The sequence below is a fragment of the Varroa jacobsoni genome, unplaced genomic scaffold (assembly GCF_002532875.2).
Source record: "Varroa jacobsoni isolate VJ856 unplaced genomic scaffold, vjacob_1.0 scaffold_1428, whole genome shotgun sequence".
NCBI classification, from domain to species: domain Eukaryota; kingdom Metazoa; phylum Arthropoda; class Arachnida; order Mesostigmata; family Varroidae; genus Varroa; species Varroa jacobsoni.
The window spans coordinates 1077011-1104378 of NW_019214330.1; the positions used below are offsets into that span (position 1 = coordinate 1077011).

At 42.9% G+C, this 27368-nt stretch overlaps 2 long non-coding RNA genes across 2 annotated transcripts in view; both read left to right on the plus strand.

Annotated features, from left to right (window-relative positions):
* LOC147752186 (uncharacterized) overlaps positions 1-27368 on the plus strand; it is an 84154-nt gene that overhangs the window by 2358 nt on the left and 54428 nt on the right. The gene's annotated exons all lie outside the window — the stretch shown is intronic.
* Positions 8467-9723, plus strand: LOC111269998 (uncharacterized). Its single transcript, XR_002686066.2, has 3 exons — positions 8467-8591; positions 9049-9312; positions 9582-9723. It is a non-coding gene; the product is annotated as an uncharacterized LOC111269998 (long non-coding RNA).

Consider the following 27368-nt stretch of genomic DNA (forward strand, 5'->3'; position numbering starts at 1 on the left):
ATACGATTTCGTAAATTCGCTTCATGGACAACGCTCATTAATCACTTACGTAAGCTTCTAATATATTTATCGTAATATGCCACTTTAGAAATAATGAAATGGTTAAGTTCCATAGAAAAGTTACTTCATGCAGGTCAGACAACTGACGATTTAGTCCCACTAAACGGCCTAAATTATTGTAATTATAACACCGTCGACTTAAAAGGGGCAAAATTGCTGACCATTTTATATACATATCGATAAATTCATACACATTTATATGTACATCATGTACACTTTATCGTCATCACTGCTTCTCTTATCGTGTTGCTGTTTCATTCGTTCGTCTTTTTATCAGAACGCGATTATTTGACGCTTGCAGCTCTCAGCGATTTGGCTCGCTAACTCAGTTGGCACATGGCTATGTTTTCGTTCCTCTGTCCCGGCGACAATGAACGCCTTCGTTGCTAGCACCCCCATCGTTATTCCCACTTTTCATCTATCTTTTTGTCGGTTACAGCTTCCGCAAGGAGCTGTTGTGTCTCCTACCACATCATCATCCCACATTACTATATCAGGCTACCGCCGAAGCAAAGTACACCTGCAAACCATGATGTCCTGCGGGAACAAACCAGAGTGCTCTCCATGTGGTAGTTCCCGCGCAGCCAATTGGCTTAACAGTCACCTCGCCATCAGCGCCGCATTGTCCACCGTCCGATTCGGAGCTACCAAGTCCCGCCGCTAGCTTTAGCTGTAGCTAGAGCAGCTATCTCTGGGCTTCACCCGAATTACCTGTATAGACACATCGTCGTTACACTCTAGCCGCCGCGGCCGCGCTAATGCTGCCGCTTCACGTCAATGGACCGAGTGGGCCTTCGGCCTGCTGTTACTGCATTGAAATTAGAAGGAGCAACTGGGCAAGGGATGAGTGGTAGGGCCGTTACTGCCGTGGACAGGTCAAGGGCTCTTCAGAAGAGTCATGCGTTGCGAGTAGGCGTCGAACGACTGACAGACTTGGACTAACTCGTTGGTTCGTTCAGTGAGTGCGTCCATGTGAAGAACTTTCTTTGCCGCAAAGTATCGCCAGAAGGACCCTATGGCTCACATCCAAAAACAACACATTTGCACATAGTCATCGCACAAGCCCACGTGCAGTTTAAGTTCGGTTTATCGCCTGACTGACCAGACACGCAGGGGCATTCAAGGGATATTGTTGTGTGAGTATAGCCGTGCCATTTATTGGTGGGCGGGGGGCGGGAGGGGTGCGAAAGATGGTCTCAATAATGAAAACACTTAAAAAGAGCAGAGGTGCCAAGCAAATTTGTTTTTTTGTTTGTTTATTTATATGCAATCGATGTCTATTTTCGTTAGCGAGGAAGGAGCGAGCTTTTTTGAGCAATTGCAATCGTAATCGCAATCGCTTGACAATAAAATGTAGAGCGTCTATTCAAGGTTGCATATAATTTAAGCAAACTCTAGGACGCCCATTATAGTGCCACTATAAAGAAGAATATATATACCATACGTATTGTAGACCACAATTATATAGCATGAATACGATTATATTTCCGGAGTAAGCTTAGTTGTTCAAAGTTGACCCCTACTTACCTTTTGTTTTTTGCTTCCTATATTTTGCTTTTCCCTGTTTAACTACAAGCTATTTTTTTCACAGCTTACATAGACTCAGCAGTCCTTTCTATTTGCCTTTTCATTACTGCCAACCAAGTCAGCACGATATAAACAGCCCATATAGCCCATTCCCTCAGGATTTCTAAGGTCTATTTCAAGTTATGCCTTTTTACTATCATCTGTATATAATCAGAAGCTAATAGTCCCCAGAAACTGTTATATATAGCGCCTATATTAAAAAAATGTTGCTGTCATTTGGATCAATGAGTTATGGCTGTCGGAAGCCACGATACGATGCCGTCCCAACCCTTGTCCACACCAGACCTCGTAAAGGGCCTTCACACTGGCTCACATCCAGCTGCGCAAACGGGCAGTAGCCGGAAGCCGAAAAAGAGAGCTCGGATCTGAAAGCTCACCAGTGGTCCTAAGCGCTTAGAAGGTTACCAGCTATGCTGGGTCAACCAACCAGTGGGATGTTCGTGAGCTGGTCTGCCGCGGGATTAGTCGTAAGTCCCACTGGATGGCCTGTTTGCTTGAATGGATCTTTGGAGGGCTTAGCGCTCCGATCACAGACAGCAGCTGGTATTTTGCTGCGATTGGCTTCCGTCCCGGCATGCAAAAACCCCTATCTCTATCTAAGGGACGAAGACTAGGATTTTGGCGACTCATTATCGATATTAAATAAGAGAAGATGGAGACGGGCAAGCAACTATTTATCGATGGTGAAATTATTCGGGACAACTCCACAGACAGAATAATGCAATCGATGGGGTACTAGCTTTAAAATGAAATCAGATTACCAAACCTGTAATGTCTATGAGATACTCAAAACGGTGCTTCAACCCATCTAATTATAGGCATATAAGAAAAATTCCTCCATACCTGCCAGATTTCTGACTGACTCAATCACCTAATCAATATGAGCTTCAAGTTTCACATCCGGTACCACCCTCAAGCATGGCTTGAGGGGGTTGATCAAGGCCCGATTTCGAGCGTAGACATTTTCACATACTTCTGCATTTAGTAAGTACGCTACGACTGTATTAAAATTTCATCGCAAATAGTTAAATTCTGGCAGCCTAGAGCTCGGAATAACAATATGCAGAGGAGCATTTGAAAACCGTCCGAGTATTAAATGGACAGAAGAAAATCACTTATATGTATGGACAAATTAGATAGTAGTATAAATTGAATAGTATTTCGTATCTCGGAAGTAACACAACTCGTAACGAGAACGCAAGTGGTCGAAATTACTAATGAGCCAGCCAAAGTAGTTTCATGCGAGAGAATCTAAATCTGTTGTGGAACACAACGGGGAGGAACTGGAGGGGTCTGGCACGTAACCTTTGACGTTCGCAATGACGAAACGTAGCCAGTGAAAAATAATTAGCTTCACGTGCCGAGTGCAATTGAAAACAGTTTGGCCACGAGTCCGCCGTAGCCGATCGTGTACAATTGTTGACAACGCATTCAGCTCGTGTTTAGATTATACTTTGAATATTTAGTACAATATGGATGGATAGCCTGCACAGTTGGACGACAACGATCCGTAAGGAAATTAACCCGACCTACCCGACTGGGTATTCTTGCATAATATCGAAAAAATTAAATTGTATGGTAAAGCTCTTTGCAATAGTACTATATATATATATATGGCTACCCGCGAGTCAATATGCTGTCCACTAACTAGCTATGCTACTAAAAAGTAATAGAGATTCAGGATATACATGACTGTGGCAAAGAAAAATTTCTAATAAAAAACATTTATTAGGACATGATTCCTTAATATAGCATAGCGGTTATTACGGTTCAATAGAGCTACATCGGGCTTGCCCGTCAATACGATCCGAGGTATTTTTTTTCCTACTATGTTATCTAACAGACAGAGGGCTGCTGGATTAACAAAACATAACTTTTAGAATAAGCTTTACAGAAAGTAGCTTATAAAGGATTAAACATCAGCAAACTACTATGATCGATCTATGAATATGCACTTGTTCTAAACCAAATCTTAATTAGATAAGGAAACGAGATAATGCGTTAGCCCGCCACGTATCTTACAGACAGCCTAAATATAAAAATTCGAGACGGAAGTCCATCTCGATTAACTTAACTTCTGGACCTAATGAGGGAAACTGTTCAGCAAGACTTTTATCCTCTTGCATCGTTTTGGACCCTGTTCCACAGAGGGATTTCGAGCGATTTGTAGACATGTTCAGATCTGGTTGTCCAGCGCGCCTACGAGTGTTCGTTTTTTTACTGTTTGTCCTTATTTCGTTCCTTTTTTTCCGCTTTCTCAGTGTTCTCATCTTTGTCGTGTTCTTTCTCGGTCCATTCTTTTTCCTCTTCCATCAACCTTAGATTTTGTTGGTCTGTAAACAAAATGTTGGCGGACGCGACGTTGGGGGAAATATTTATCCCAAACTGGTGGACGAGATAGAGCAGCCAAACCCGCAGAGATGGCCGTCTCTGCATGGGCCCCTGTCGGGGTATTGGTCACAGCTCGTTAGGAGGCTACTGAGAAGGCGCGAAAAGCAGCTTCGAGGTGGAAGAAAACTTAAGAGAGACGAGAGAAAGGCAAGGCAAAAAGAACGAAAAGAAAGCTAACGGCAACAACGAAGCCGATGCCCGAACGTGCTTAGCAAGCAGAAAAGTTGGAAGGCCGACCCTTTTCCTCATCCCTCACTCGTCCCCTCTCCCTCTTTACCCCAATATTCCTTGTGCTGCTTAAACTCCGTCTACGTTCGTACAGTATCGGGCCACACGCCTAGCGGTAGAGGTGGCTCCTTCCGGGTTTGTTCGTGTGTCATCTGCGACTGTAAGGAAACCGTGGTCAACTTGCAAGCTTCGAGGCGGGGTCGACTAGCTACTACAGTGGGAAATAAGTAGGAGACAGTCCTAAGAAAAAAACTGGGAGGTTAACCCGGTCTGGGGGGCTTGGCAATCTGAGAAACACCACAATGTTAGTGATGAAGTGGGGGGACGGCGAGAGGCAACGAGAGGGGCTGAAAGCTCGGGACTAAGGCGATGGCTTTCGGATATTGAACAGGAAATACCTCACCCGCGGACGACGGCAATGGTGACTCACGAAACGCTACACAGGCAAGAACCAGTTCGATGCGAACGTTAAAGGATGGCGGGGGGCGCGCTGTTGAAGCTACAAAGAGACGGGGCTCACAGGACACTGAAACGTTATCCCTCGACTCGGGACAGGGATAGTCTATCCCTGAAAAAGTGCCTGGGCTAATTCAGCACTAGATGTATCCACCTGTATTCTTCGTTCTTTTTGTTCAGAGCTTTCCGATGTGTCGCATTGTATTTCTGTTAACCCGAAAAACACCTCACTTTCATTGGTATCACGGGAATGCCTGGTCAGCAAAGTGGTGATGAAATATATAACCTAAAATATATTGTTAGGCCGGCTCCCTAAGTAAGGGCAAAGAAAGGGATAAAGCAAACAAAACAATATCGAACATCTGATTAAAGCTGTTAATATCGAATAGTTTGAAAGGGTGTCTCTGAAGGAAACTAGTGCCTTTAATTAATTTCAGAACTAATTTAATTAATTAAGTATTTTCTTGAGCGTGCTTTTCTGATGGATATTTATCATTGTTACCTTTTTGTTAGTGTTTTTAGTTGATTCACAATAACTATTTAAACAGTTCTATTGAAAGAGTTCATAGTTATTGGTGCAGCTATTGCGGAAGGCTCGGTCTGCCTTCTACCCGTACCCTGCAAACATTCAAGTATAGATGGCCTTTGCGCGTGCGGAAAGTAATTTCATTCAGTGGGTACGACACGCCAAGTTGTCTATAGTCGTTTTGTCAAGCAAACTCTATCCCCTACCAAGTTAGGCAGGAGAAAAAGCGAGCCTTGCCATTTGGAGAAATAGGGAGATAGAATCGTACCAAGCCGTCCGTAAGCCGAATTGAAGTGGGCGTGGGCAAGTCATTAATGAAGATTAATGTTAATTGTTAATTGCGATCACCAACGGCGGTGAAAAAGGCGCGACTTACTAATTAGATAGCGCGCGGCATTTCGTGAACCGACAGAAAAGTCTCGATGGGTAAGGGCGGATTTAGGCAGCAGGAGTCGAAAGCCACGCATAGAAAGAACACTGATAGATCTCAATGGAATTGTAAAAATGGTTCAGCCCAAATGCTTAAGCATCCTAGCGGCCATAGTCGCTATTTTAAATACTTTCGTGAATCTGACCTTATCGGTAACAGGCTGACTCGCGGTGCGTAGTGTCTGAAAGCTAGTGAGAAGATAATGCATTAACAAAGAAGATCAGCATACTGTTATCAAATTAAAATAACAATACAATTTCGATATTCATATGTGCCAAAGACGTCTTGGCGGACATCTACAAAGCTAACAATAATCGGTTACATGTTTTTTTCTTTTTTTTTTTTTTTTTTTCGATTTTTATACAATTTGTCGACTCAATTAGAGAAACCTTTTTCACTTTGTTATCCTTCGAAGCCAGTAACAAATCATTTTAGCTTACCACAAATTAATTCAATTGATTGAACCTCTAGCCTTTGAGCGTTTACGTGCGGTATTGCTGTTACCCCATTTTATCATGCGGCCGGCTGATTCCTAGCATGAAGCGAGCCGTGTATCTATACCCAGGTTCGAACCTATGTCACAGTCAGTCTCTAAGATTAGTATACAAATACACTACCTAATAGGCTACCACGGGCGACGACTGGGGGGTGACTAAACTGGCGAGCTGTCATATTACCGCCGCTTCATTAATAGAAAATGTTTCTTATTTATTTTATAGCAGAAATGGAGAGACAAAGTAGCTAGATATGAAATTGGCATCAAAAAGTTTATATCTCTAATTTTCTTCGTGATATGACTGCTTAATTAGGAAACGCAGTACTATCGCTAACGCTAGAAGCGGCAGGCTTAAACATGCCACGTTTTATTTGATTTTGCTAATAAACTTCAGCTTTCCGTCAAAGAATATTACAGGTCATTACAGGAATATTACAGGCTATTGAAAGCCAACCGTTTCCGCTATATCTTCTAACGTTGTTCACAGAAATCCCTATGTTTCGAGTATTTACAACCATTGAGCATTTCATCACACTTCGCTAGTTCCCCATGGACTAGGTAGGCTTCTACGAGCGAAAATGGAACAGAATAAAGGCTCGATACGCAAAGTGGATAGCATCCGATTGTAACTCTGATTAGTTTTGACCAGTGCAGAGCATCTCTTTCCAAGATCTATCTCTATTCGTGTGCTTCGCCCTTAGCTTTCTATACGGCTGTATTCTAGTAAGGGCCAATTCATCTCTTCCATGCTATCATTGTTTTGCCCCCCGTAGTTTGTTGTGAGTAAAAATTGGTACATTTCTCCAGGGAGGTGACCATTGTCGTCTTGGATAGTTTTCCCCGGAGAGGTGAGGTCCCACCGACGGCTGAATAAATCGTAACCAGTCAGATCACCTTCGCACCAGCTTTTTGCTTAGTTTTGGTAGCACAGAATGCCTCAGTAAGCGTTCGTAACGGTTCTCTGAATGATGTCTGAACTGCGAACGAAGTAATATAGCCATGGATACAAAGCTCGTTCAATCTGAACATTTTCTGTGCCACTAAAGAGTCGTCAAAAATATCCACCCTCAATAAATATGCAGATACGGAGAAATCAATTATCGTTAAACGGTCCCTTGCGAGCGAAAAGTGTCATCCATAATGCTAAGAAGCAATGATATATGGTAGATCTTTTATTGATAATTAGAATGATTCGATATGGACGTTTTTGCCATTATAATCCACCAGGTTCGTGTGATAATTTCCGTTTGAGTTTGCACGAATCAACAATACGAACTCTATTACATGTCATTGAAATGGATGGGATTGGGTACCGCCTATGTAGATGCTACTCGAATGGTGAAGTTTTAAAAGGCAGTAAAAGTCTCAATGTGCGGCCTATCATCGATGCGGTGGCTCCGGGCCGCCGCCGCCGCCGCTGCCACTGTGTACGCTAAAGATAAAGAAAGTGAAGAAAAGGCCTTTAAATTCCAATTTGTACCCAGCTCTTCTGTACGTGGTCGGCTACAATTCGGCTACGGGGCAGTTCCGCTATCAAAACGCCATCAAAGGCCACGCCATAGGACTACATAGTGAAAAAAAGGAGGACCTGGTGAGTGAAACAGTGTACGCCATTGACGAAGGCTGGCCATAAGGAAAAGAATTCTTGACGGCGCTCTCTCGACGACGGACATACACAGCTGCTGGAGCCTTTCTTCCCGAATCAGCTTTTCTCTCGGTCAACTTTTTCAAACAGAAACCAACTTTTGTCTGGGCATCTGATCACATGCGTCCTAGGTAATAGGCGCGCACTGTGCGAAATTGAAAAGGACACGATCGCACGAATATTTATTACATATTCTTTTATCCTATGAAGATGCCGGTGCTGATATAGCTACACTCTGTTCTTTCTATATGTAGATATATGGAATATTCGTTCAGTTGTAGTTAATGGTACGAATACTATTTGAGGGAAGTGCAATTGCGCTTTATCGTCCAGTGAATAATCGTTTTAACAGATTTTTCAAAGAGAAATCGTTGTTTCGAAAACGTTTGCATTACCTTCTATTATGCGTGTGTGTGTGTGTGTGTGTGTTTCTATCGTTTGATGTCAATAAAAACTATTTGTTATTAACAGCCTTCGTTGTGATAACGGCGTTTCTACTACGTCGATTCGAACGTTGACCTCCGCTTAATTGTTGCTAGTTGGCGTTTATTAAGGAAGTTCTTATTTCTAAAATTGTTCTCAACGCCACTTTCTGTTGTTTCAGTGGACCAGATAAGCAACCTGTAACCATAATTAACTCAATCCTATCTTCTATAGAAATACAAAATTTCTAAGTATTTTTCTTCGAACATAACGAAGCTGTCCTTCCGCTTCTCGCAGCTCCGAGTGAAATTTATCAAAATCAGGCCCAGGTACAAGCGACACGAAATTAGTAAGCGGTCGCCTTGTATACAACTAGTACAGGTCCATGCTTTCAACACCTCTGATCGGTCGGCTATTCTCTTAACGTTAAAAGCACAGTGCATTAGGTAATCGCGTTTATCTGATGAATCAAACAATACAAATCTAGCAGGTAGGGTTTACTTCAGCGAACAGCAGAGAAAGTGTCGACTGAGTGCATTCGGACTACTTGCCAATTAGCAATGCCCAACTCAGAAGATCTATAAACGAACTTTTTTTACTAGCTTCATAGCTTTTGGAGCTCTTCTTCTACGAGGTTAGAACGCCGTCTACGAGAAAGTAGACCAAGATTTAAATGCGTAAATAGTAATATCGATGTCTCGGAATTCGATGGATATCTTAAGTCCTCTTACTTGAAAGCTCCTGTAGAAAACAAATACCGAGCAAAAAAAATGCTAACCAAGAGCTTTCGACTTTGTCTTCTATAGCACAAACTGTTTTCAAAATTGATAGGCCATGTTGTTGACCGTAATTAGATTTCCCAGCGAGATTGCGTTGCTCCTTGCAACCGTCGCCTGGATAATAATTATGGTTCAACTGTCACTCACGGGCCTCCGGGCGTTCATCTATCCAATATTTGGCATCGTGGTGATGCTTCTAAGCGTAGAAACCTCCGCTGAACGGCCATGGCTTCATCCGAATATTCAATCACTGAGGGATCCTTTCAAATTCAGGAGGAACATGCCACCGAGGTGAAAAAAATTTATCCGTTTCCTTGGACCGGCTTTATCAAATTCTAGGTTTATTGGTCCAAATTTGTTTGTACAGATTGTTCAACATAATCCGCACAGACAGACCTTTTAATTGCCCTAGCTACCTAAACGTTCACAACGCTAGAATCATCTGATAATTTTCTTGAGCGGATGACATTGACAAGCGTTTATTTATAACATTGTATGATAAACAATCAGGCTTTGAGTGATGTGAATTATTCAGAAAAATATATTAATATACATTTCAGTGGACTTCAGCAAGTCAATGATCTTCTAAACGGAGTTCGATACGACTGTGGCCTATTCAATCGCAGGAGCGGTCATACTTTCTGACGATCTGGGACACCTCGTTGTTACAGCTAGTAACTGCCGCAATAAAAAAATTCAAAAGTGTGCGCTTGTAATTTATTGAAGTGACTTATAATAGGTCAGGTTAGGACGCCCGTTTTTTTGCTAATCGACAAAGAATCGCCCTTTGTCGACATAATCGGCTGTTGTTTAAAGGAATGTAATTGAACCTACTCGTAGTCCGATCATAAAGGACCTTCGCGGGGGGCTAGTTCACAGCTAGGACAATCTAAGACGACAAGATGAAGGGTACAGGCTATGTAACAGCCAAGAGGGCATGATAAATTCATTTATTATAAATGTATGCAGACCGCATTTCTCGTCCCTAACATAGGGCTATCAGGGAAAAGACTACATCGTACTGGAATCACAAACGAGACTCGCTAAAAATAATGATCCAAAGAATGGGTACGCGGATCGATGAAGCTAGTCCTTTGTATAACATCAAAATGGCTTGACGTCTTGTGCGTGTTGACCACACATAAGCTCTTCGCCATATACTTAGACAGGAGGAACGGTGCGAAACCCGCAACCTGTGAGGCAGTTTCTTTCTCTAGATGAGTCGGGCACGAGCATACGAGGAAAATTTACGTGTCTCGCGATTCCTACAACTGGGATTCCCACACATTTGATACGAAGTATCTCAGCTGTTTCCTATCTGGAGCTATTCAAAGAAAAAAAGCAATTATTTTGGTTATTGCAATACTATCAACATATTATGCGGTCGGCAACAGATTTATGTACCCCCCTAGCTATTGCTATCGCTGTTGTTCGTGAGTGAAAGAGCAGATTTTTCTAATGGCGTGTTATTTTAATACGTAATCTAAACATTCAGGGAGGCTATGTGATGGTAGCAAAATAAGGGGAGAACGCCAAGCAAGGAGTCTGATGCGATATTAAATTTCTAAATAGAATATCTCACGTAGCAGAATCTGTTCCATAAAAATACTGAATTATACTTTAGTTGCGGAGTTAAAATCCTTGCGGGGTTAAAGTTCCTAATACTGAATTGATGTTTTTCGAGTTAGCTCGAATATAAATAGCGTGTTTGCTCTAAGAAAGTGTTCAAAAAAACTATTGCTATACATCCCCACGTAGAACAGTAGGTTATAATAAATAAGCTGATAAACTAAGAGGAACTAAACAAATTTTTCAAACTAAACAAATAGTTTTTCGCAAATCTCTGGATTTTCTAATGGCAGTCTCTTTTTTAAAAAGAATAGTTTCAACTGCTCATTGCGGTGGCAAGCTGTTTTTACTTTTTTTCTCGTTTTTTCACTCGAACCCGAACACATTCCCACTTTTGGCGAAATACTTACTCAGTAATTGACTTCCTGCACAAAAACACGTCTCGGATGTGTTAAAAGCCGATTTGGCAATTTATCAAAGTCAGTCACCACAGATGTACTGGTCTGAGGCAATTTTTCTGAGGGGATCTGTGCTAGACCTACTAACCTCCTACGTTTGGCTATGATAAGATGCTATGGATCAATGTCAGTTTCCGATTTTACAAACTTCATTGCAGGCTGAGCTAGCCTTTTTGTTCTCAGGGACGGCACACACGAAGCATATCGAAAAATTTCTAACAAACATTACATTCTTATAGGCGGCATTCTACACAGGCTACGCTTACTTATTGGATAACGTTGGCAGGCCGACTAGTTGTGGCTGCGTAACTATGAGCCAATGCATGGCACAATAGCTTCTTTTCCACCCTGCCTTTCTGTGCATTACACAATATGGGCGTTACATTTTCTTTACCTACTTTTAAAACACAAGCTGTTCGAAGAACACATTGAAATTTAAATTCTCCTTTCATCAGTGGTTATCCATTAAACGCGAGACATTTGACCTGCCGCCAATTCAAACTTCTCTAGGTTAGTGCAAAACCCTTTGACTCATCTTGAAGCCATGTGAAAAGTAAGCTAGCGTTCTTTCTATTCCCTGATGAAGAAATATTCAGCTGAACGACCTCATCATCGCTGACTTCGAGAAGCTCTTGTGCCGCTCTTGCACGCACTTTTGTGAGCACTCTCGCACGAATCTACATAACTTCCTCACTTCGTTAGTTTCGACCTTTTCCTTAAACTTCCTCTCATTCTCCTACTTGCGCCACTCGAGAGTTTCCGGTCGTCGGTGGATGTACGATACTTCGGAGTTTGGGTGGGCTTTGTGGAACGAACGTCAGTTTCCTTCCCTAGCTGGACGTTTGCTGGCGATGTAATCCTTTTTTCTCATCGCAGCTGCCCGGCCATCGATTCTTGACAAAGCCTTGTGCTGCCACGTTCAAGGTTAACGATTTTCTTGGTTCTCTTTATTTTATCTGTTCGATCTTTTCTTACACGTATTTTGCCGGTTGCCGTTGGACTGTTCGTTGCTACCAGCGTGTTCGTTTTCGTTTTCTCTCTTCACGCAGCGTCTCTTTACGTTCACGCGTTCGCCCTCATGAAGGCAGGAAGATCTGTCTCTGCTGCGGACCTGGGCGCTTGTAGCCTGGGAAATGGCAAGAGACAGGCTAGCGGTTAGAGCTTTTGGGACTACGGAGTTTCTGAGGCCGTAGCGAATGGAAAAAGCGGTGGCTATGGGCAATGACAAAGTGAAATTATCGTAAATCAGGGGAAGATTTCGCGCAAAGAGAAAATGTCGGCACAGTGGCACAGGAAACACATTGGAGGAACGAGTGCACAAGCGAAAGAATCGGAAAGCTGGTCGGGCAGCCAGCCGGAAGCAAACGGGGAACTCGGAAAAGTTATCCTCCGGGAGGGAACGGCGGGGATGAAGCGGGCTAAGGAAAAAGCAAGCACCAAGATAGGGAAAGAGAAAAACTGGGATTACCGGCCGATCCTGAAACAGACAGGACTCCAAGAGACCGCGGACAGGTCCAGTAAGTCAGCCCGTGTGGCCTCAGGCCACTGCTACCAAACAGCGAAAAGTGAAACAGAGCACGGAGGGTAAGTGGTAAATATAGCAGTGATGAGCTGGTAAACTGTAACAAGCCGCAAACACTGAACAAAACAAATGACTGGACTTGATTCAGTGAGAGTACGATGCACGTTTATGGTATATCCAAGCCACCATTTCATGGATTGTTTGACGATGTTTACGAACAAAACTTCAAGAATATTATTATTGCAACTGAGTGTATATGTCAGCTGACATTCTTATCACGGTTTAACACATATAATCAGTAAATAGGTTTACATACTTGCACGTTTGATGCGCACATAATTAGCTGACAAAAGCTTTGTCTGTCGAAGCAGACGATTGTACACGATTAACAGCGTAGGCACTCGATTGCCTTTTTGCCATCTTAAATGGAAACTTCCGCGCACATTTTCACACAACTTAGTTGTTATCCCGATGATCCTCCATGGGCTGTTGCAATGGCTTCTTGAAACGAATCTTTTCAGAATTATTCCCCTCTCATCTTCAATTAACACGCTGATATCCTTGGATTGGGTGGTATGGTTCCGAAGTCGCGTCCTAATGGCGAGCCGCAAGTTCTCATGCATCGCCCCAAGAGGATCAGCTAATCCCCCTGCCCAGCACAGACCGCCTTGTGACGGTGGTGTCAAACTTACTAAGCCGGCCCATCTCCATCTAGAACAGACGGACTGACTCGTTACAACGAGGAGCGGACGTTGAGTGCCTTCGCTGGACATAGACGCGCCAAAGGGGAATTGGAATTCTCTCGTTCTGAGGGCATGGTCTTTAGACCGACCACAGAAATAGTCCTTTTAGTTGTATGCTGATTATTGTAATCAGACTAGCCTAATTGTTCTAGCAATGATCGTTCCGTGACGTCTAGCTCAAGATATAATCCACAACTGACGCACATATGTCTGAGACAGTGTAAACAGATCAGGTTTATGGACGCACGTCCGCACCGAATCGGCTTCTACTCTGTCAGAATTGGCAAAACTCCCAGAAAAACCCGTTTTCTTTCCGCACAAGAGACGGACAGTGTGTTCATCGAAGAACGTCTAGATGGTATGTGCTGGCCCTCCGATGCTGCTAGCAGAATGTTAGTCTCGTACTCAAAATCTCATGCTGGTATCAAAGCAAATACAGAACCAAAAGGCGAAACGGTCGGCACAGCAAGCCGTGGGCATGGTGTGACGCTCACACTAACAGATCTTATCATCAGACTGCTCCCCGTCGCCTGCATCCTTGCAACAGCCATAGGCGCCTGCATCCTTGCAGCAGCTATGGGCGCCTGCATCCATCTGCCTTTCGAAACCCATTGAACGGAGGGTTTTCGTTGACGACCGCTGCCCTCCATGTGCTCCAACATTCTCGCAGAGGCCGACGTCTGGCCAGGCTTAGTTTACAGGCCACTGGAGATGAACCCGCAAAAGAGCAAGGGCAAACGAACGGCAGACGAACGCATCGACGCAAAAGCTAATGGAAAGAGAGAATGCTGGTGCACAGAGGCTTGAGGCTCGAAGGACGGGGTCATTGCGAGTGCGGGCGGAGCTGAGAAGGGTATAAGTTGAAGAGGGCTTGTATATATATATTCATATACATATATATATATATGTAGGAATAGTCTGTAGCTGAGGGTTATAGTAATATAGGACGTATGTACAGATAAAGACACCTAATGCTAAAAAAGGAGGTGTAAAAGTAGAACGACAGATGTGTCGATCCTTATGCTACTGCTATCAATGCGGGTCGGGAGCATCGGAATTAAATAAGTGATATAACTAAACGGCTAATAACATACTGTTGAGCTAAAATATGTAGCGATTAACAACAACGTCATACATTTAGTAACACTAAAACTTCACACAGCCTACCCATCCACTTAAACACTCATCTAATTTCTATTTTAACTTACTACATTTTTAAATCAATGACAATTGTACACACTTGGACTTCAAGTTTATTGTTGTTGGTTCTTAGCCATTAAAAGTAGTTGCATTTTGCTTACTCTTACTTCTTAAAAAGTCGAATTTATATCTAGATATTGCTAACGTCTGTAAAAATTCAAGTGAATCCAACGAGGCGTGAATCTGTTTCCGTATTTCCTGTGATCCTGCTCGAGCACATCTCCGTTTCAGGATTTTCGCCAGTGCGCGCCGATGCGCGTTAGAGCGAAGATTTAGGGAGCTAACTTTTATTAGTTCACCTTAGATTCGTCCGCGTGCACCTTCGTCTCTGACGGGGGCAGGCGGCGTGATTCGGGATTATGACCTTACGTATTTCTGCGTCTGAGAAAGTAGCACCCGGTCAGCATGTTTGTTCTCGTTGGTAGTGATGCCGTGCCCTCTCACTGAAGTCGCTAGTTGCCCATGCGAGTGCCAAAGAACGGGGAAACGAATGCTAGAAGAGAATAGAGCGGTGAAGAGGCAAACAACTTGAAGTTTATGAATTTTCAAATCGCTCATCTCTTCCGCCCGGCGCGGGCATTCCCTTCGATGCCTTTCAAGCCTGCCGCTGCATACTCTCCAAGCTTTTGCTAGCGGCCCTACGATTATAATACAATAGTGAATGCTGCGTTTTTTTGTGTTTGCGAGTCACAAGCGTCTGTAATAACGAAGAGCATTCCGTTTGCTGTCTACGCCGTTTCTATGTTCGCTGCGTGCAGAGTTCGGCTTCGGTTTACGTCCGGTTACGTTTCTCCTTTCAAGCTTCGATTACTACATGCGAAGCTACAACGACCGCGATGACGACGATGTTCCCGACGATGCCAGGAGAACGCTCAGCGGAGCATGGCACCGATGCAACACTTGAAAAGGTACTCGCAGGGGCTTATAAGTGGGGCGGATCTCGAGTGGCCACTTGAACGGATCAGATGAGTGAAATGAAAAAGACGAAAACAAGAGAAGGCGCGGAAAGGAAAGTTTATTTTCCACAACGTGCGGCTGGCAAGGAACACGCAACCACATATGAATATAATATGGATATATGACTGTGCATATTCGGCAACGACAGGGCGCATCCTGTTGTCAGGAAGAAACAGGATAAAGTGCTCTGCACTTCACTCTACTGCTATAGGTAGCAACGGGACTTGGCAAAATCTAAGCGACAGAGCATAGTTGCAAATGTAGATGTCGATATATTGCAAACGGTACGTTGTAGAAGTTGTTGCTTTAACACTGTTCCTGTATTTGCAGTGAACCGATATTTGTTCATTACCGAGTCCTAGGCTAAATCAGAGCGGTTATTGTTTACAATGAATTAAAAAATACTTTAGAGCCCGGGTAGATATGTTGGATGTAAGACTGATAACGGCGATTGTTAATTTGTTTTTTAGCTGCTGTTATTGCTGTTAAGATAATTGTTGTAAATATTGGTACAATTAACTTGTTTTGCAAATGCCAAGCGAAAACTTTAGGCTCTTTTAAAAAAAAAAAAAAAGCTAACGCTACGGAATCAGTTTAGCTGACGTATTTCAAGGGTTATTTGAGGATGTTTTTATTCAATAGGTTATCATTCGTTACTCAGTATATCGTCAACTATTAACAACATGTGAACTTCGTACAGCTCATCACAGTCGTTCTTATCCTGTCTTCTCTAAAACGTCTTATTTTACGCTGTCGGCTTTCGCTGGTCACTCGCCCATAGCGGCATAATTAATAAACTCCCGTTACGGTATCGCATTCGTTTGAAGTCGGCGTCAACTGCTACCGCCGTTACCTGGGGAAGTGATACAATACATTTTCTACGGACGCTTAGCAGCGTCACTTCAGGAACATATCACCGAAGTGACTACGCTAAGTCAATGAAGGTAAGATACACAGAGTTCAAGACGAATCATTGGTTTAGCAGTTCAACGCAACGAAGTCGCGATGCTTTCGAGTATCGGTATTGCCTCTGAGTATATAAAAACGAACGTGTCTACATGGAACCACCAATGAACTCGTCTCGGACTCGTTCGCCTGCTCGCAGTAGCCCGTTCGTTTGCAGAGTGGTTCGCCAGTGACTCTTCCCAAAACGAAAGAAAGACACCTTCCTCTAAAAAGTATGTTTCGACTCCGGCTGAAGGGAGAAGGTGTCGCATGTGCCGGTGCCGTCCATTATGGCGGTGAGCGCAGACAGAGAGAGAGAGAGAAACGGATAAGACGAACAGGGTGAGATACTACAAAGGACAACCGGTAAGTAGTAGGAGAAAGCAAGCCGCCGAGCAAGCTAAGTGAGAACGTCCCGCAGAAGCGAAGCTCCAAGTGCAAACCAAGCGAAAAGCTAGCTACTGCCTAGAGAACGGCGCGAGGCCTGGGAGCTACTGACAGAGGCCGTGGCGTCAAGTAACGCGAACGGGGCCGCAGGAGACCCGTCACCGTGGAGCAGAGGCTGTAGCGTCGGCTATTTGGTGGAGAGATCTAGCGCCAGAGGATATCCCACGAGGACAACGCGAGATCGAAAGAGGTGTCGTTCGGTAGAGTCATTAGTCTTTCTTGGGAAGCGCTGCAGCCAGGTCAGGAGTCCGGATGCTACTATGGCAACCGTTCCAGGGCAGTCGACATGGTGCCAGGTAGTAGGTAGACAGAAAGAAAGACTTAGCGCGAGGGATGGAAGAAACGTTAGGAGCTGACGAAGCTCACGATGTGACTTCTTTTCTGCTAAGGAATCAGACTGAGCAGGCTGTTTTTACGCTGCTGGTAGAGGCTACTGGTCAGGGTAAAGCGAGTATTAAGAACAGGGCGAGATGTCAATTTCGATGAAACTCGATGGATCTTAATAATATCGCTGTAAGGTTTGCCAGAAAGTGTTCTGTAAAAGAGGAAGATTATACATTAACTTAAGAGCAATACGAATAACAAAAGAACATATATAACAAGAAGTTGCATAAATCACCTGCTTCATAGAGTCACTGTATAAACAATTAAAGATTAGGTAATGATAGACCAGTTTACTGCGACTGTTCACGTTGCTTTGAGCGTCTGCTATTGATTCTCTGTTTGCACTAGATAAATAATAACGAAACCGATCAAACAGTATTTATCCTACGAAATCTATATTTATATAATCCATATCGTCACCGTTTTATTCAGTACTATACAACTGCCTTTATGCTCATTAGGTCAGTCAGTATCTTTAACAAGCCTCAATCAAAGTCAACCATCAGTACGACAAGCTGAATGACAACACGATAGTTATGGGCAGGTACACATAATTATATATAATTTACAAATGCATCTGAGTTAACACCAATACAAGGCTAATCACGATTTTTCCAACAAAGAAGATTTTTCTATCTTCATGAATTTTGCTATCGCAAAATGCTTACGTAAACGTAAACAAAAAATTGAAAATAACAGGAAAGAAGGCAGAGAAAGGAGATCTGTTAGCGTAATTTCTCAAATTAATAGTCTACCTGAATAGAAACGCTATTCCAGATCGACTAAATATATCGAACCAAAGCAATTCAATGAAAGCAGCAGCTGTATGTTATTTTATTATGCTATGCTCTAACATTGTGTTATATTGTTGTTAGAGTCCCCTTCAGTATTAAGACATACAAACTTTAAACGATTGTACATTACATACAGCTTATCAAACTTATCATCTCACTCAAACGAATGTGAAGCCCACAAATAGGCCCCACTGAGCCATGTGGCCAGAGGACGTGTATGGACTGACCACACAGAGGCTGTCTGCGGGTTACCGGCCTCATCATCTTGTCACGACCGAACGCAGGCGCATGCACGGTTTGCGGTCACCCCATTGCTTGATTAGTGACTAGCTATATGCCTCATCAGCATTGTCTTAAAGCTGGCGAATCGCTGTTTCCATCCGCACATATAGAAGCTCGGGTCTTCTTACTACCCGACTGGATTGCGCCTCTCCTACTGTCTGCTTCAAACGAGATAGAAAAACAGAAAGAGAAAGTCCGAAAACTTAAGAGCTTCGGGTCCCAGTTTCGTTGTATCTGGCTTTCTATTTTTCCTTCCCGCTATTTCAAGGTGTCGATCCTCTAAAGAAGTATCCCGTATCTATCCTGGAGCAGCGTCCACATAGGTCCCCACTTACAATACGAGAGTGTCAGGAGCGCTCTCTTGGTCTGAGAGCGGACGCGTCAAATGGAAGAAGGTCTTTTCCCTAGGGAAAGCCACAGTTTCCCTCAAATGCCCGCCGCCATCCTGACTACAGGCGTAGCGGCGGTAGGCTACTAGTGCTACTCCGACATTTCTCTCTCAATGGAGGAACCGAACGACCTGCCGATGAACGGATCGGATCGACCTGGGTCGTCAGGGTCCTTTTCCGTCCGGCGAATGGCTGCTGAGTAACTCCCGGGTGTCTCTGACTCCACTTGGTGTAGTGTGAGGCTATCGTGGAATTGGGCTCACTTACAACGAAGAAAAGCCTGCCCAATCTGCTAAAGTGAAATTGATATCTATGCACCCCCTCATAAGCCTGCGAGTCGCAGTTGCCTGACTTTCAGCCTGGGAGTAGCTAAACAGCGCCACTCCGCGGAGTTCTACTAAATGACAGCACACGATAAACATAAAGCTTAGAAAATACTTGCTTTCGCAGTTTCGTGTAACCAATCGAAGTGCCGATTGTATGTACGTAACTTACCTGGCGAACTTCAGGAAAAGTGCTTAGGAACCTCATACGCAAAAGTACACGTCACGTATTCGTGTAGCGCTAAAGTGTAGAGGTGCAAAGCTAGCAATACTGAACGGCGGTAAACCACCCCGATGAAAAAATACAGTGTTTTATATTATTTACTTAAAAGATACAAAAACATCTTGATAAGCGATAACGATATAAGAGCTGCTCTCGATCGCTTCTGAACGATTAGTTCGTGTATAGTGCTGACATGAGCAATGCCAAAGTTCGAAAGAAACTATCTGAAAAATCATACCATTTGTATGGGAAGACTGTTCGAAGTGTGGTGCTGATACGGGAATGTTCCAGGTACTTGCAGTGAGTTTAGTGTTTTATGCTATTTTTATTTTGTATTACCTTGAAAAATAAGTTCGTTTAAAGAATGTAAGTTCGTTCTGACCAATTTTTTCTCCAAATCATTTTTACTGTAATTATTCATTTTAATAATGCAATTATTTCTGCGCATTTTTTTCAAGGTGTTTGCTAAAGTTACATAATCTTACGGGAGACTCTTTTCTCCTGTAAATACGTAACGAGATAATTCTAAAATTGAAAAATTAAAACTATAAATTGCAAACTACGTTTGAAATTCCGATCATGCGCGGAAACCTTAATGAAGGTTCAGCGCCTTCTGAGGTAATTTTCGCGAATTCTTCCTCTCTATATTTTTGTATCATAAAACACACTGTTTACCGTCTAATTACGCACTGATGTTTACTTTATGCTTTTTTTTTTTTTTTTTTTTTCAATAACCTTCTACATTTACAGAAAATAGAAAAAAAAAGGTTGCCGTCTAAAGTGGCAAACTATGATTATTTAAAGTTGTACAGCTATACAAAAACTCTATGTATATATCTAATGGCGGATAACGCGTTGAACGATTTTTCGGGCTCTTACATTTCGGAAACTGGCAAAAATAAAACTACTTTTCGATTATGCAGAGCAGTCTCACAGTAAGACATGTACAAGTTTTCCAAATACTAATAGATATTCATTACTAGCATGAAAATCGTCTGTGCTATACAGCATAAACTAGCACATATTTCTTCTAAACGAATGCACCTAATTTGATGTATATTGTTTCTTCCCCTCCCTGCCAACTCGATTCTCCTCTGAGCGGAAACAAGGAAGCTTGGCCAACCCCTCCTTTTTCTTTGCATACTTCATTCTGTTCTTGGCATGTCATATTTCTTTGTTTGATCCAGTATTGGCTACTTCGATGATAGCCATCGCATTGCGTCCAGTTTGGCTCTTGCTGTACAATGCGTCACTACCGCACGCGATGTCACCAGTGCTTCAATGAACGTATCTCTGGGAGGTCCTTACATGGCATGCCTGTTGCCGACCCACGCTCCCACCAAGTCAACGGTGCCACGGTGAGACGGGGAACCTGCAATAGTAACCGCTACGCCTAGCGTCGCGTAGAAAGTCTCGTTTCTTCGCCGGATAATCGCTTACAGGCTGCAAACCGGCTGAATCTGCATTCAGCCGCGTACGATGACATTCGTACCCCTTGGTCTCTCTCGATCGGCACCTTCTACGCACGATGCTTGTGTTGCCTGGCCCGTCTGATCTATGCGGAGATGATCCAATATGTTCCATTATGACCGTCACGGCATATTGATAATAACATCGATTCCATCCGTAGTGCGGCCGATACCGTATTGAGGTCGTCAGCGATGCCGGCCATGCCCCTCGGCCCATCCCCATCTGTTAGGAGTCGAAGAAACTGGAAGAGTCCAAGATGGGGATCACATCATCGCTCTTTTGTTCGCGGCTGCTTTGGCTTGGGCCGAAGTGCTAACGCCCCCGCTGCTAACATCACTGCTACTACTACCAGCCCCAGATATCCCCGATCTTCTAAACCCCCGATCAACTCAATAGCCAAAGGCGGGAGCTATGACGTAGTCCGAGGACATCCGACATCGAACGTGGTCGGAATGTCCCTCGCTGGGATGCCAAGAAGGTTCTACAGAGTAAGAAGCAAAAGGCAATAGGTCTGGCTCAGTCATATATAGCGGTCGGTATCGGTAGTACGAAGCAAAAAATAGGTGAAAAGTGCACCGCGCCGCTGTCGAGTACTCTGGCAGTGCCTAATTCGGATGGATGGGCAAAATAGAAAAAAAAAAGAATAGGCGAAAGGAAAGCGAGAGCATAAGATGATGGCCTGCTATTAGAAAGTTACCAATGACCTCGTTGATGTTGGTAATAAGGAGATCTTGGCAAACGACGGGGAATTAACATGTATCTGAAGATCGCCACGATTTCTTGTCAGTGGGTGTTAATCTCCTGAGTTCAATCATTCGACAAGTCTCCACGTAACCAAACGGAAAAGTTCTCAGCGATTTTTCACCTATCCTGTCATTTGTTTTCCAACGGCACAGCATAGACTCGGAACCGCAGTCTATCGAAGCTATGACGCAGACATTCGTCAGTGCGAATTGAACAATGTAGTAGGCATCTTTGCATCGCAGCCCCCCTGGACGTCTGCCGGCCGTGCATCGACAAAGAAAATTGCAGACTTTCATGGAAATACGGCGCTGACCATTGCTAAGAAATTATCAAGGTATATTAGTTCATGTGATGCAGAAGCTTCGGTCCGGGGCTTGGATCTAAAATGATCACGCGACGATCATCGCGTTTACACTGCCAGCCGTTTTTGGTTACTTGTCAGACCTTAACTTCAGCTTAGTATTTATGTTTACATATGTCCACATAATCGACAGAGTAGCACGTTTAACTTTTAACCAGTAAACCAGAGAATTTTTTAGGATTTAGTTCATAGACAATATATCACGGCCTAGATATATTGTCTATGTACCGTAAAAAACGGTACGAAACTAGTTATTTCTACATTTATATTCAAATCTACGTCTATCGCCAAAATGTATGTGTTAATTATTAGAGTTGCCTCATTAATAGTTGGTATGCGTTTTGCCACTACATATGAATTTCTCTTTACTAGCTTAAAAGCCTTCATTATAAAAAAAGCCTTTACTTCGTTCTTAACTAATAGTTTTAAATCGTGAACTTAGCTTAGTTCTCAGACTATTAGGCGAATAGTCGTCATAAATGAGAGGCATGAAAGGACCATTTGTCTGAGTTTTGATCGACGACAATAGTCAGCATATGGCATCAGCCGTTAAGTTGCGAAGGCGCCATTCTTAGTTATTTCAGAAACTTGACCTACCTCTTTTATGTCCGACAGCAGAGAAAAATGCTTCTTGAAGGTTTCCCCAATGTAAAGTGTAAGTATTAAAGTACGTACGATTTGATCTTGCAGGTCGCAAGCAACCTATTCCATATTAGATTGGGTTCATTCGTGAACCAAGTTTATGCATATCGTCAACTACTGTTTTTTTGTACGTATGGTATTAGCATTTAGTACATATTGAAAGTGGGCTTGAGGATAATGAAACAAAGATACGGCTACGGTAAGTTCGCTCTGTTCGACTCCAGATCCTGACCGGCGCTGTTCATGTTCAAGGATATTGCAATCGCCGCGGGTTAGTAGGGCCAACTGGTTCGTACTAGGTCTTCATGTATTAAAACGTTGACCTTCATTCTCGAAGTCTTTAAAATCAATGCGGTTCCGTTGCTTTGACCAAAATAATTATTGAAGTTCTAACAGGTTAAAACAGCGACTGTTTGAAAAAGATTTCCGATGACAGAAGCCTTGTTATGGTTCCTGGTTATGGCAGAGTTCCTATCGACTTGAGCGACACGGAAGACCTTCAGGTGTTAAGCGTAATTATACTCTTGTACCGGTCTCTTAAATGTACTACAAAAACATTTCGATAGCATTTACACAGAGTGGACAAAAGAACTATAAAAGACCTTCACTAGGATCACTTTCAAAGGTAGATCAGCGAAAGAAAGCCTGACGCGGTCCTTAAGAATCATCCAAAAAGACAACCTGGTCTAAAATTTATTTACATTTAAGCGAGCATAGTCTAACGGAATCTAGCTTGGTACCGTAAAACATGATGATAGGCATGATGGTCGGCCAGACAAAGGAGCTATGTCAGGTAGACGAATTGTGATTGTAGCTATTTTTGACCGTTATTAAAGGCCCTTCAAGAGAAAGTTGTCGAACAATATCTGCTCATGCAGTGATGCTTTACGCGGAAGATTTCAGGGAAAACAAATTCGACCTTCAATAGACTGTCGCGACCCTGTACGTTAAATAGACAAAAAGTGAAAGACAAATCACAAATTCGAAAACACTGGAAGTCAGGCCACGAAAACGGATAATACGTACGTGCTATAATCAGAAACCAAACGGATACACCTTTATAGATCGTTCATTATTTTCGAGTTCCTCCAACAAGCATTATGGGGATCAGCCAGAACGTTGAAACACGATCCTGACAAGCCCTTTCGACCTCTTAGACCTTTTGTAGGGTTATTACACTTTAAATGTTCAAGATAAATACTAGTGCAAAGTGAAGAGATCGAGAAATTGAGCTTAACATGATGCACATCTTTAAATTGTAGTCTGTGCGAGTAACCTTTGGAAACTGCATTTGATATTGTCCAAAGGAAAGCGCGAAATTCAAGTTCGGACTGAAGCGGCAAGTTGCCTAACATATACGCTGAGCAATCACTACCGACACTTGAAAAGAAAAATGTAAGAAACACTCGAAATTGCTAGATTATGTAGAATGTAGAATTTCTGTTAGAAGCCTTTCTACTAATATACTACATTAGATCTTGTTCATGCCGAGAAAATCCGAAAGACATTTAGTGCTGCTGTAAATAACAGGAACATAAGTTCGACAGGCAGTTTCACCTCAAAACACCTCGTGAAGAAAATCTACTTCAGAAAAATGCTTCTTTTCTACATATTATATACGTATACGTGAGACGTCCGGAAACCAGGAACAAGCAAGCCCGTTAACCAGTCTCCTCGCACAAAGAAGAAATTCTTGACGGGTTTCTGCGAAAGTTTTTTCTATATTGAATAGAAGATAACCCTGAAACGGCCTTCAAAAAGAGCAAAAATTTGGAGTAGCACTTGCCCCATGCGTCGAGTCAGAATCGATAATCTGGTCTTTTGTTGAAAGATTATGCAATTAATTCCGGCAGCACCGTCAATGGCTTGTCGATCGTTGCTTACGACAGGAAATTTCTTTTAAAGGAGACCGACGTAACCTTTGGTAACTGCACTTGACAGTGTTTAGAGAAAATTAAGAATCCGAAACTCAAGAGCAGAGTAAATGAATGAAAATTAATTATTTTGGATAGGCCGATAAAAAATATGTAGGTTTTTTTTTATACACACAATATATATAAACACCACATAACGCCAAATAGAAATCCACTGTTTCCTGGAAAGATGGAGCTTCACATACGGCTAACACAGACTGGTAGACACACAAGAGCTCCCTGAACGTCGTGGCAGCTTCCCCGAAACAAACGTGCCTTGTCCGTGAAAAAACATTAACGCAAGTTTAAAGTTGCCCCACATCTTCTCTGTGCTGATTTTTTGTTCTTCGTAAATATCTACACAGCCATGCACCACTTAGTCCGGTGGCCATTTTCGTTATGACGAGCGACTGCCACTCAATAAAGCATTTTAAAATAACTCTCGCGACTTTGACCGTATTGTCAGCCGTCCACACGCTACCATTAAAATGAAACATTAACCGAAATGTGCATTTTATAGTCACCTGCCCTGCGTGTATACAACCATAGATGTGTATTCATTCATCTATTTAAACTCCTTTTAACATATAAATATATAGATTGGAGGGTGAGTAGCAGATTTGTTTTTAAAGCGGGACATGCCGTGGATAAGCTGGATAAGAAATGGGTTTAAACATACCAGAGACAATTCTACTAATTCTCATTAGATCTGAAAGTCCTTCGAAACGAATACTGAAGGTTCGGGCAGTCATTCGGCAAAGCCACACCCGAACCTTATACTATTATGTTCCAGTAGCAGATATATCCCGAAAATTAAGGTATCGAAGAGATACGCGTGTATCGAAAGGCATATTATTTGTAATTAAATTCAAATCTATCAAAACAATGCAATACAAAACATTAATAACGAAGGGGAAGTGTAACACAGCTCAATTTAACTATCATTTTTCTTAAACAAGCTTTCGAAATCCTGGATAAGGAAACAATGACTTGCCCAAACTAGGAGTTTACCTGATGTGGGTTTTGCTATATTTATCTACGGTTCCTCCAACAGACTTATGGAAAGGCATGATAACAATAAAAGAAGCTATTAGCTTTAATAATAGTTCCTTAATCCTTATTATGGTTACGATCGCAGCTCACTCGAAGGGATGCGCATCAACATCCAGGCCTTGGAAACTCTAATTAACAGGAAAGTTTATTATATTTTGTAGGCACCTTCCAGCTCAATTTTATGAAGTCCCTCTGATCGTAAAAAACATCATCTAACGAAAGTATCACTGAGTAAAGCCAGCGCGACGGTAAGCGAACGCTACGATGTTCCGCCGTCAGTATCAGCGTTTGTTTTAGCTTTTGAAGTAGACCAATTTATTCTGAAAGATTTTACAAGCAAATGTTCGCAGCAAACGAAGTAGGCAATTATTTTATTGTCATTTCGTGCAGTCACCAGGTTAAATTTTTTTCGGACGGGTTCACGATCTCGATTGATTCTATCGCCAGCCCCACACACTTCGAGTGGCTTACCCGTGTAGCCCAACAGTCCATAAAGGAATGGACGAACGTGAACTAAAATCTAGGAGAGTCATTTGACGAGCAAAATAAGATTCCTTCTCTCTAACTATACTGAGCTCACGTTCCCGTTTTCCCCTACTCCCCTAGTATCAACGCGGTGATTTCCCCCGGGGTTCTCCATGCGAGGGCCTGCGTGACATATTATCATCATTACGACGAGGGAGCTGCTACTGCTGTTGCCGGTACCGCCATCTATGCTGGTCCTCTTGTGCGATGAACCGCTGCGGGACGCGTGGGCGACGCAGCCTGTACGGGCTCCGTCGTCTGTAGTGTACACGAAGGAAGAAGCCTTGGAGTCAGCGCCGATCCCAATTAGGATCAGGGCCTGGCTCAAACACCGGCGAAACCCGGACTTAGGGAGCGCCAAACGCGCAGGGGTGTTTGTGGGAAGGCCGGGAGAAAGAAACCGTAGAGATGGGAGTGAGCCTCGTGATGTGTCGTTTTTACATTCTATTTTCTCAGTCCCTTCAGTAGAATCGTCAGTCTTCGCTGGCGGTTTTTCGCGGGACAGTGGCGCTGCTCTCGTGGGAGCTCAGCTGCTGCCTACGACTCATTGATTGATAATAATAATCATCGTAGTCTTTGAGATCGTAATTATTGTCGTGCACCGCTCTCTTAGAAGGAAGGCGAACGCTCGAATTCGAATTCGGGATTTGCTCACGATGAGACTGGATAAGTCAGGATGTCCGCTGTATTTCGGTACTGGCTTTTTGAGGTGTATCGTTCGGTGAGCCCTGGAACATGTGCTTCTGGCTCGATATAATCTCCTTTTATTAAAATTTGCTTGGTTAAGTGACGTATGCTCCTTTGAGGCGGTCGCATGGTTTACGCGACCATGATAGGAAGATGCGATCATCGGAACATACTCTACGTTGCACCTCTCGACATTTCGGCCTCTAAGCACACATAGATTTATCTTAAATTCATACAGCGTATTCGAGAATAGTTTGTTTGCCAGCAGTATTAGGTGCAACTTATTTTTTTTGTTTTATTAGTGTTCATATTCGGCAACTTTCGGTAATTTCGATTACCTTAACTGCTATAGAAGTTTTAGACATATTTCGATTACTTTAGTTAAAATAGCTCTTCAAAATTTTACCCGTGCGAAACCATTTATATCGTTGACAGAATGATATGAATTGTATACGTGCTATATTTATACTACTCATCAGCTTTTTTAAAGTAAGCAAGCATATCGTAATTGATGCCAAGTGAATGACGTACTAGCAAGCTAGCATGTAGGAACCCAAGGGAATACGCCATTATGCATTCCTTCTTCATTACAAAAACCTTCAGAATCTCAATATTTCCACGTATTTATTAAGCATGATTCTCAAAACATCCAGGCCTATACAAGGTATATCTTGGATCATGACTGTAGACCTCCTGGCCTCCCTGGACAGACATTT